Source organism: Gossypium arboreum, chromosome 9 (assembly GCF_025698485.1).
Source record: "Gossypium arboreum isolate Shixiya-1 chromosome 9, ASM2569848v2, whole genome shotgun sequence".
Taxonomy (NCBI): domain Eukaryota; kingdom Viridiplantae; phylum Streptophyta; class Magnoliopsida; order Malvales; family Malvaceae; genus Gossypium; species Gossypium arboreum.
In genome coordinates this window covers 16,423,690-16,432,261 of record NC_069078.1, presented here as the reverse complement: position 1 = coordinate 16,432,261, position 8,572 = coordinate 16,423,690, and the positions used below count along the sequence as shown (strand labels likewise).

At 38.3% G+C, this 8,572-nt stretch overlaps 1 non-coding gene across 1 annotated transcript; it reads left to right on the top strand.

Annotated features, from left to right (window-relative positions):
- The first annotated feature begins 7,562 nt into the window (after positions 1-7,562).
- On the top strand, positions 7,563-7,668 carry LOC128281162 (small nucleolar RNA R71). Its single transcript, XR_008271374.1, has one exon. It is a non-coding gene; the product is annotated as a small nucleolar RNA R71 (small nucleolar RNA).
- The last annotated feature ends 904 nt before the right edge of the window (positions 7,669-8,572 follow it).

Genomic DNA, 8,572 nt, shown 5'->3' with positions numbered 1-8,572 from the left:
ATGGCCTTTACCTTGGCCTCTAGTACCCTACCCATGAATACCACGTGTGCTCATCGTAAATGATTGCAATTTTCGTGATACGTAAGTTTTAAATATTTATAATTATTCGTTCTTGAAACTAACTATTATCGCGATGTAGGCAAGTTTACCTATCGAACAGTAGTATAGTTTTAGCAAGATCGGATTGTCGAACCCAAAGGAACTAAAAGTACTAGTAATGACTATCTTTTTATTAACTAGCCTAAGAATAATGTGGTTTTGTTTTAACTAACTAATTATCTAAACTAAGAATTCACAGAAAGTAGAATTGGAGGATTACTTTTGGGAAAAAATTGAATTAAGACAATACCTAAGGAAAAATCCACCTAGACTTTACTTGTTATTCTGGCTCCGAATCGGACGATTTATTCATTTAACTTGTCCCGTAGAGATCCCTAAGTTATGTTATTATCCCTATTCAGGACTAATAACGTCTAATCCCTAGATTGAATAAGACTTTTCTCTAATTAACACCCCAGGGTTGCATTAACTCGATTTATGGATCCCCTTATTAGGTTTCACCCTAATCCGGAAAAATCTTGTCACCCTATGTCTAGGCGCGCAATCAACTCCGCTTAATTATGACAAATGTACTCTTAGGCAGGTCTATTCCTCCTCCGAATAAGAGCTTATCTTGAATCAAGTATCACGGGATATCAAAACAAGAATTAAGAACACATAATTAAGAGCAAGTTAAATATTTATCATACAATTTAGAAAATAATAACAAGATTCGTCTTAGGTTTCATTCCCCTTAGGTATTTAGGGGATTTAGTTCATAACTAAAAAGGAAAACATCTCAGAAGAATAATGAATACAAAACATAAAGAAAACCCAAAACTCTTGAAGGGAAATTGAGGGGAGATCTTCAGTGTTGATGGTGACTCCGGCTTCTGAGATGGATCAATCAGCTTCCCTTGCGCTGTTCCCTGCCTCCTTGTCTCTGTGTCCCCTTACTTTCCTCCTCTAGGGTGTATTTATAGGCTTTAGAATGACTAGAAGCCCTCAAAATTGGCCTTTTTCGAATTGGACTCAACTTGGGCTCGGCAGGGACACGCTTGTGTGACACGCCTGTGTGACACGCCTATGTGAGTCGTGCTTTGAATCTGCCAAATTGACAGGGCCGTGTGGTCTGCCCATGTGAGGAGGTCCAAGCCGTGTTGAATTCGTACTTTGGCCCATTTTTCTCTATTTTTGGCTCGTTTCTCGTTCCTTTCGCTCTCCTATGCTTTCCTAAGTATAAAACATGAAATTAAAACATTAGGAGCATCGATTCACCAATTCTAATGGAAAATCATCCATAAAATGCATTAAGCATAGAGTAAAAATATGTATAAATTACGATTTATCAAATACCCCCACACTTGAGCATTTGCTTGTCCTCAAGCAAAATTCTCAACTCATATTCAAAATAAATTCTTCTCAACCTATAATTTCTATCGATAATATCTCAAAATAATCCATAGGTAATCATACATTGAGAATTCAACTAAAAGAACATCAAAGTTTCAATCATTCCAAGTTGAGCATTTTATCCTGAAAACATAGGTGTCTCCCCTTGTCTAAGTAATTACATTGTATTCAAAATGTCACAGAGTTTTACATCCTCACTAAAGATTCACTCAAATCACTCGAGGTGTTTAAGGACAATAAATGAAGCACTCAATAGTCAATAATGGAAAGTCATTACCATAGGCTTGCATGAAAATCAAATCTCCACCACTATAATTTGAGATGATACATCAATCAAAAGGTCTTTAGGGGGTTGTAATGAGGCTTGGTTAGGGGGTGTGGTCACAAGCTGAAAGAAAAGGTTAAAATCGAGATTGACTTGAAAAATTTCCTAACTAGAAAAATAGCTAGTCATCAATTGCATACAACAGAGCTTTTCTCAAAATATGGTATTTAACTTCTTTAGGTCAGAAGATTACTACTATTAAGATGTATACATTTTTCTAAGAGCAAGTTAAATACAAAGTAGAATAAAACTTAGCTAAGCAACTATTTCAATTCCAATCTCGACAAAAAATATGGATCAAATTAATTTAAGGGATTTCAATAATAATGGGTTAAGGGTTAAAATTAAGGGTAATACAAGAAATGGCTTGTTAGCTCAACGGGGTTCACTAAAGTTTAATCGTGGAGATAGGCTTTTCATGGCATGAGTGGGTTAATCCTAAGTGCCTTTCTCATTTTGACATATCAAATCAAATAGTGTGGTCTTGACATGCATAATTAAGCAAGTTCTAGAATAAAAATTCAATACTGACGCACTCAAAGCAATAATAACAGTGAGCATGAAAGAATTAATAGATGCTCAAAAGGCTAAAAAATCTCACAAAAATTATGGCTTTTTGATGTTTAGAACTTGTGAATTCCCACTCAAAGTAATACCTAAACTTTGGGGAAACAACCTAAAATTTTAAATTCTTAAAAATCAACTTAACATGCTTGATTCTCTAATGTCTTAAGGTTTAAACAATCAATGCATAAATGCCTATGTTTTAATTCAAGATATATCAATCAAAATCATAAATCAATCAAAATTTATCCTAAATACGATATGAGAGCTTTTCAAGAGAATAAGGCAGTCATTTAGGGATTTTTCTGATAGTGAAATAAATACCTCCCACACTTAAGATGTACATTGCCCTCAATATACAAAGATATATATAAAAATATAAAAATAAGATAGGGAGAGAAGTGAAAATTCCTATATGATGAATTCCTCGAACTGGAGTTTTGGAGAGTAATCAGTGCGAGAGTGGAGGAGGATACTCTGACGGTGGTAGAGGTTCATTACTCCATAAGTCCTGTGCCAAAAGAATATTATATCTAGTGGTAGCTATGGTCGTGGTCGATCAGGATATGGTAGTCATGGAGAACCGTTCCTGGTGGAGTTTTTAGTTCCTATGCGATGATCAGCTTAGGAGCTCTATTTAACTGTGATAAAATAATGAACTTTTTAGGGGATATTAGGAAGAATAATTACTCATAAAGAAATAACCAAAATTAATGATTAAAGAAAATAAAATTCTAAAGTCTAATAAAAAATAAAAAGTAGTTTTAATAAAAATTGAAAACATAAAATAATAAACAAATATTTTTAAACATCTTCATCGCTGGATGGTTCACGAGGTGGGACTGGCGATGAGATGTGGAGGTGCTGAAAAATCTGCTGTAGAGTAGAATCAATGTTGTCAAATCGTTGAAAACACTGCTGCTCGAATCGAGTGAGGCGCTCAGAGATGTCAGTATATAAAGCCGCCACATGTACTTGACGAGAGGGTGGTGGTGGCTGAGTTGGTGGGTCCTCGTGCTGTGGAGGGACATCATTAGGAATGTCCTCGTAGGCCTCCTCCTCGGTAGATTGGGCGAGACGATATTGAGAAGTAGGTTCCTCAGCGTTTTTCGATCATCCTCATACTAAGCATGCTCGAGATGCCTTGTGGAGACATTTGGCCAATGAGGGTTAAGGATTGTTCTTGGGCTGCGGTGCTGAGGAGCCCGAAGTGTCGAGCCAACCGAGTAACATAGGGGCCAATGGAGATGACCTTCTTCCTATGCCACTCGTATGGAGTTGAATCGCGAGGGCGATGAAATAGGCAAGGTTGATGACGTGCCCGTGCAACATACACCATAAAAATTAGGCATCGTGAGTGTTGACGACGCTAGTGTTCTCTCGCCTTCCTGTAATCGTGTGAGCCAAAATGGCGTGTAGGTACCTCAGAGATGGAGGGAGAGCCGATGCCTTGAAGTGACTAGGATTGTAGGTGGCCTCACTTGGTACTAGTGCGTCCCAGCATCGTGAAGGAGAACGATGAATGTGGCGGTTGAGAGCATGTAAGTCATTCTCCTCCTTGAATTCCTCCGTATATAAACCTAGTGCAGTACCGAATTTTGGGATGCTGAGCTGGCGGATTAATCCACCTAGGTGAAATTGCATCGTGCCGGGATCATTTTAGTTCGTCATCACGGTCTGAAGATGAAATGTGGAGCATAATTCCATCGTAAGCTCGAGATACGTCAGCTCGATGATCCCAAAGAAAAGCTCCCAAGGGTCTGTGGTTAGGAGGGCCCGAATCGCATTAGCCAACTGAACTTGTTCTATTGCAGCCCAGTCGATGCAGCAGCCCGCAATTAAAGGTCAGGCCCAGAGTATTTGGAAGAGTTCTTCTTGGGGCCCGATGGGGATCCTCAGGAAAGGGTGACGAACTTTCGCGGTAGGACCCGAGGAAGATGACGTTCCCTTCATTTTCTTTGAAGTAGGGACAGCGGCCTTTTTACCCCTTGAAGACGATATTGTATACCTGCAAGTGGAAACATCAATTCGTCTTGATGAGTAGGCAAGGAAAAAAAATGCGACTAAATTCGAAAAGAAAAATGCATAAATATGTTCAGCCACAACTACTAAGTTTAACTAAAACAATAAGTTCAATGGCCTATTTTTGTGACATTAGCATGGTGATAAAAGTAAAAATGGCAAAGAATGGAATGCAACATACTATATGAATGAATAGAAATGTCAACACAAAAGGCATGATTATTTCAACTATCCTAACCATGAATATTCACTTATAACTATTTAAATAGAGTAGAGAAATCATGTAATGAGTAAGAATTTGGACATGAAAAAGATGATAACTTGTTCTATAAATGAAATTTGTGTGATAGAAAGATGAAAATAACATGAAAAATATAGATTACTATGATAAATAGCTTTATAAATCAGTGAAATAAAAGAGAAAGGAGTAAACAAAACCTAAAGGAAAGAGATTAGGCGTTAAGAATGAAGTTGGGAGCAGCGCACGGGCGTGGCAGGAAGGGCGTGTGGACTTGCAGCGGCTAGGGTTAGGGTTTTTTGGGTGAAGAAGACAATGAATAGTGCAACCTATTTATAGATTTTGGGGTACACGGCCAGGGAACACGCTCGTGCTCCTCAATTTCAGCCCTTGTGATTTACGAACTTTGAATTTGGGAGCGTCTGACAATTTCTCCACGCCCGTGTACCTTGGGCGTGTTGGTTCACATGGTCGTGTCGCATGGCTGTGTTTGGTGTTGTTCACTTCTCCCACGCCCGTGTATGTAGGCCCATACCCGTGTTAGTTTAACAGGTTCGACCACGGGTACTAGACATGGGCGTGTCAAACGCCTGTGTTAATTTGACAGGTTCGGCCACGGTTTCAAGGCATAGGCGTATTGCATGCCCGTGTTATTTTGGCAGGTTCGACCACGACCATGTTGCACAGTCGTGGTAATTTATCGTAGCCCGTGTTATTTTGGCAGGTTTGACCACGACCATGTTGCACAGTCGTGGTAATTTATCGTAGCCCGTGTTGGGGAAATATTTGTTCTATTTTCACACGGCCCTCAGCACGCCCGTGTGCTTTGCCGTGTCTATGTGGTAAACCTGTATTTAAGAGCTTCGTTAGTGAGTTAGGTGTTAAACACTAAAATTTAAAGAAGTTAATACAGTTAGTGCTCGGGTTGCCTCCCAAGAAGCACTTATTTATAGTCTAAGCTCGACTTACCTCTCCATTGAATGGTCATGGGGGTTCGAAGAGTTTATACTCCTCATTCCTGCTATCATTTTCATCAAAATAAGGTTTTAGATGGGTGTTGTTTACTTTAAAAGTGCCGAACTTGGGATGACTTACCTCGACTGTACCGAATGGGAAAATGCTAAGTGCCGGAAGAGGAATTTTTTCATTCAGTGTGGTAGTGACAATGTGAGGATCTGCGGCATCTAATAAGACTTTAACTCCAGCCTTAAGTTGATGTGGGAAGGTGTTGAGCTCGTTCTACGTAGTTCTAGTTTATCGTGTGTTCTTGGTTTATGCGTCCGCCATTCATCTAGCTCCTCGATTTGTAGCCTTCGATCTCCATGAACAGGTCCTCTGCTACTGCTTGAGAATGACTCATGTGCTTCCTTCAGACTCATTTCCTACAAAGTAGGTTGTACCATATTGTCAGTTTTAGTAGAATGGGTTAAACGATCACCTTCAATTTCTGATGTGTTGCCAGAATTACAAGCTTGAAGGGTGATTGTTTCATCTCCCACATGGAGTGTGAGTTCACCTGTGCCAACATCAAAAATCATTTTAGCAGTTGCTAAAAAGGGCCTTCTTAAAATCAAAGGAGTGTTGCTATCTTCCTCTATGTCTAAAACAATGAAGTCAACGGGAAATATAAATTTATCAATTTTAACTAGCACATCTTCAATAATACCCCTAGAAAATCTTATAGTTTTGTCTGCTAATTGAATACTCATCCTAGTCTGTTTGGGTTTCCTGAGACTTAATTGTTTGAACATTTTGTAGGGCATGACGTTAATACTAGCCCCTAAATAAGCTAATGCATTATTAACATCTAAACTACCAATTAAGCAAGGAATCGTAAAACTCTCTGGATCTTTTAGTTTGTTGGGTAGTTTATTTTGGAGAATAGCTGAGCAAACTGCATTTAGCTCCACATGCAATGCCTCGTCCAACTTCCGCTTATTTGCTAAAAGCTCCTTTAAAAATTTCATTGCATTTGGCATCTGTGATAGAGCTTCAATAAACGGTAAATTAATATGTAATTTTTTTTAGAGTTTAAGGAATTTACCAAATTGTTCATCTGAGCGGTCTTTCCTTGTCGCGTTGGGGTATGGGACATGATGTTTATATTCGACATTCAATGATTTGTTTTTATTATGACCTACCTCACCTTGACCTCAGCTTACCACAGTTTCTTGCGTTGGTTTTGGCTCAGGCTCAACAAATCCTTCTTCATCTTGAACATTAATCGAGTTGAGCTGTTCCCTTGGGTTGGGTTCAGTATTACTTGGTAAGCTACCTTGTGGTCGTTCAGAGATTAGTTTAGAAAGCTGGCCTATCTGAGTTTCGAGCCCTTGGATTGACGCTTGTTGATTTTTAAGTGCTGTTTCGGTGTTCTGAAAACGGGTTTCTGAAACCGAGATAAACTTTGTGAGCATCTTTTCAAGGTTCAATTTCTTTTTCTGTTGATAGGGTGGCTGTTGAAAACCCGGAGGATGTTGTGGTCTTTGATTTCCTTGACCGCCCCACGAGAAATTTAGGTGGTTCCTCCAACCTGCATTGTAAGTGTTACTATATGAATTGTTTTGAGATCGAGGATTATTACCCATTTAATTTAACTGCTCGTTATCCATGTTGTGGCCATAAGGTTGGTATTCCGAATGGCTTGTTCCACCTCCACTTGCTTCGAACTGCATTATTGGGTGAACCTGTGAAGAACTAAGAAAACCAACAATCTTTTTATTTAGAAGTTCTACCTGGTTTGACAGCATAGTAATAGAATCGACATTATAAACGCCTGCTGTTTTAGTTGGATTAGTCCTCATGACTTGCCAATGGTAGTTATTCAGTGACATCTCCTCTATAAACTCATAAGCATCTTCATGTGTTTTATTATTAATGGCTCCGCCAGCAGCTGCGTCAATCATTTGTCGAGTCGAAGGATTCAAGCCATTATGGAATGTTTGAACCTGAAGCCAAAGTGGTAACCCATGGTGAGGGCACCTTCTCAAAAGGTCCTTGTATCTCTCCCATGCATCGTAGAGTGTTTCTAAGTCCATCTGCACAAATAAAGAGATATCATTATGTAATTTAGCCGTTTTAGCCGGCAGAAAATATTTTAGTAAAAATTTTTCGGTCATTTATTCCCAAATAGTAATTGACCCTCGTGGTAACGAGTTCAACCACTGTTTAGCTTTGTTCCTCAATGAAAAAGTTTGCTAAGTGAGCATTGGGATCCTCTGTAACACCCTTTACCTGTATCCGTCGCTGGAATAGGGTACGAGGTATTAACAAATCATAGTACATACTATTTAATAAAACCGAGACAAAAATATGGCATGCAATTAGATCATGAATCATTATAACATATGCCTTTAACAATACCAGCCAATTTCAAAGGCTTCGTACAAAATAATCGGTCAGATACTATAATTAATATTTTAAACCTAGACAATTATGACACGTAACAGAATAACTAAGTCTACTATACATGCCATAATTCAAAATGTTCAGTTCAAATACCCAAAAGTATTGATAGTGTAGGCGAGATCTTCAACGATCCTTGACTCATGCAAGTGGGCGACACTATAAGACAAAGAGAGAAAAGAAAGTAAGCTTATAGCTTAGTAAGCAAGTATATAAATAATGAATAAAGAATTTAATATGTTTACACAATAACTCAACTGTATCTACTTTTTAATTTTACTATTTACTCCACTTTGGCCAAGCTATCTCTCCTGCGTCATATTCACTAAATAAATCATAAATCGAGTTACAAAACTTGAAATTCAAATCCGTAAAATTTTCCTAAAACTAGACTCATATTACTTCTTACTAAAATTTTTCTAGAATTTTTGGTCTAGCCAATTAGTACAGTTTATTAGTTAAAGTTTCCCCTATTATACAGCTCGACTGATCTAACCTCTGTTCACTACGAATTGAATTTCTCCCAGTACACAATTCAAATATCCATGAAATCTGTTTCATTTAAAACT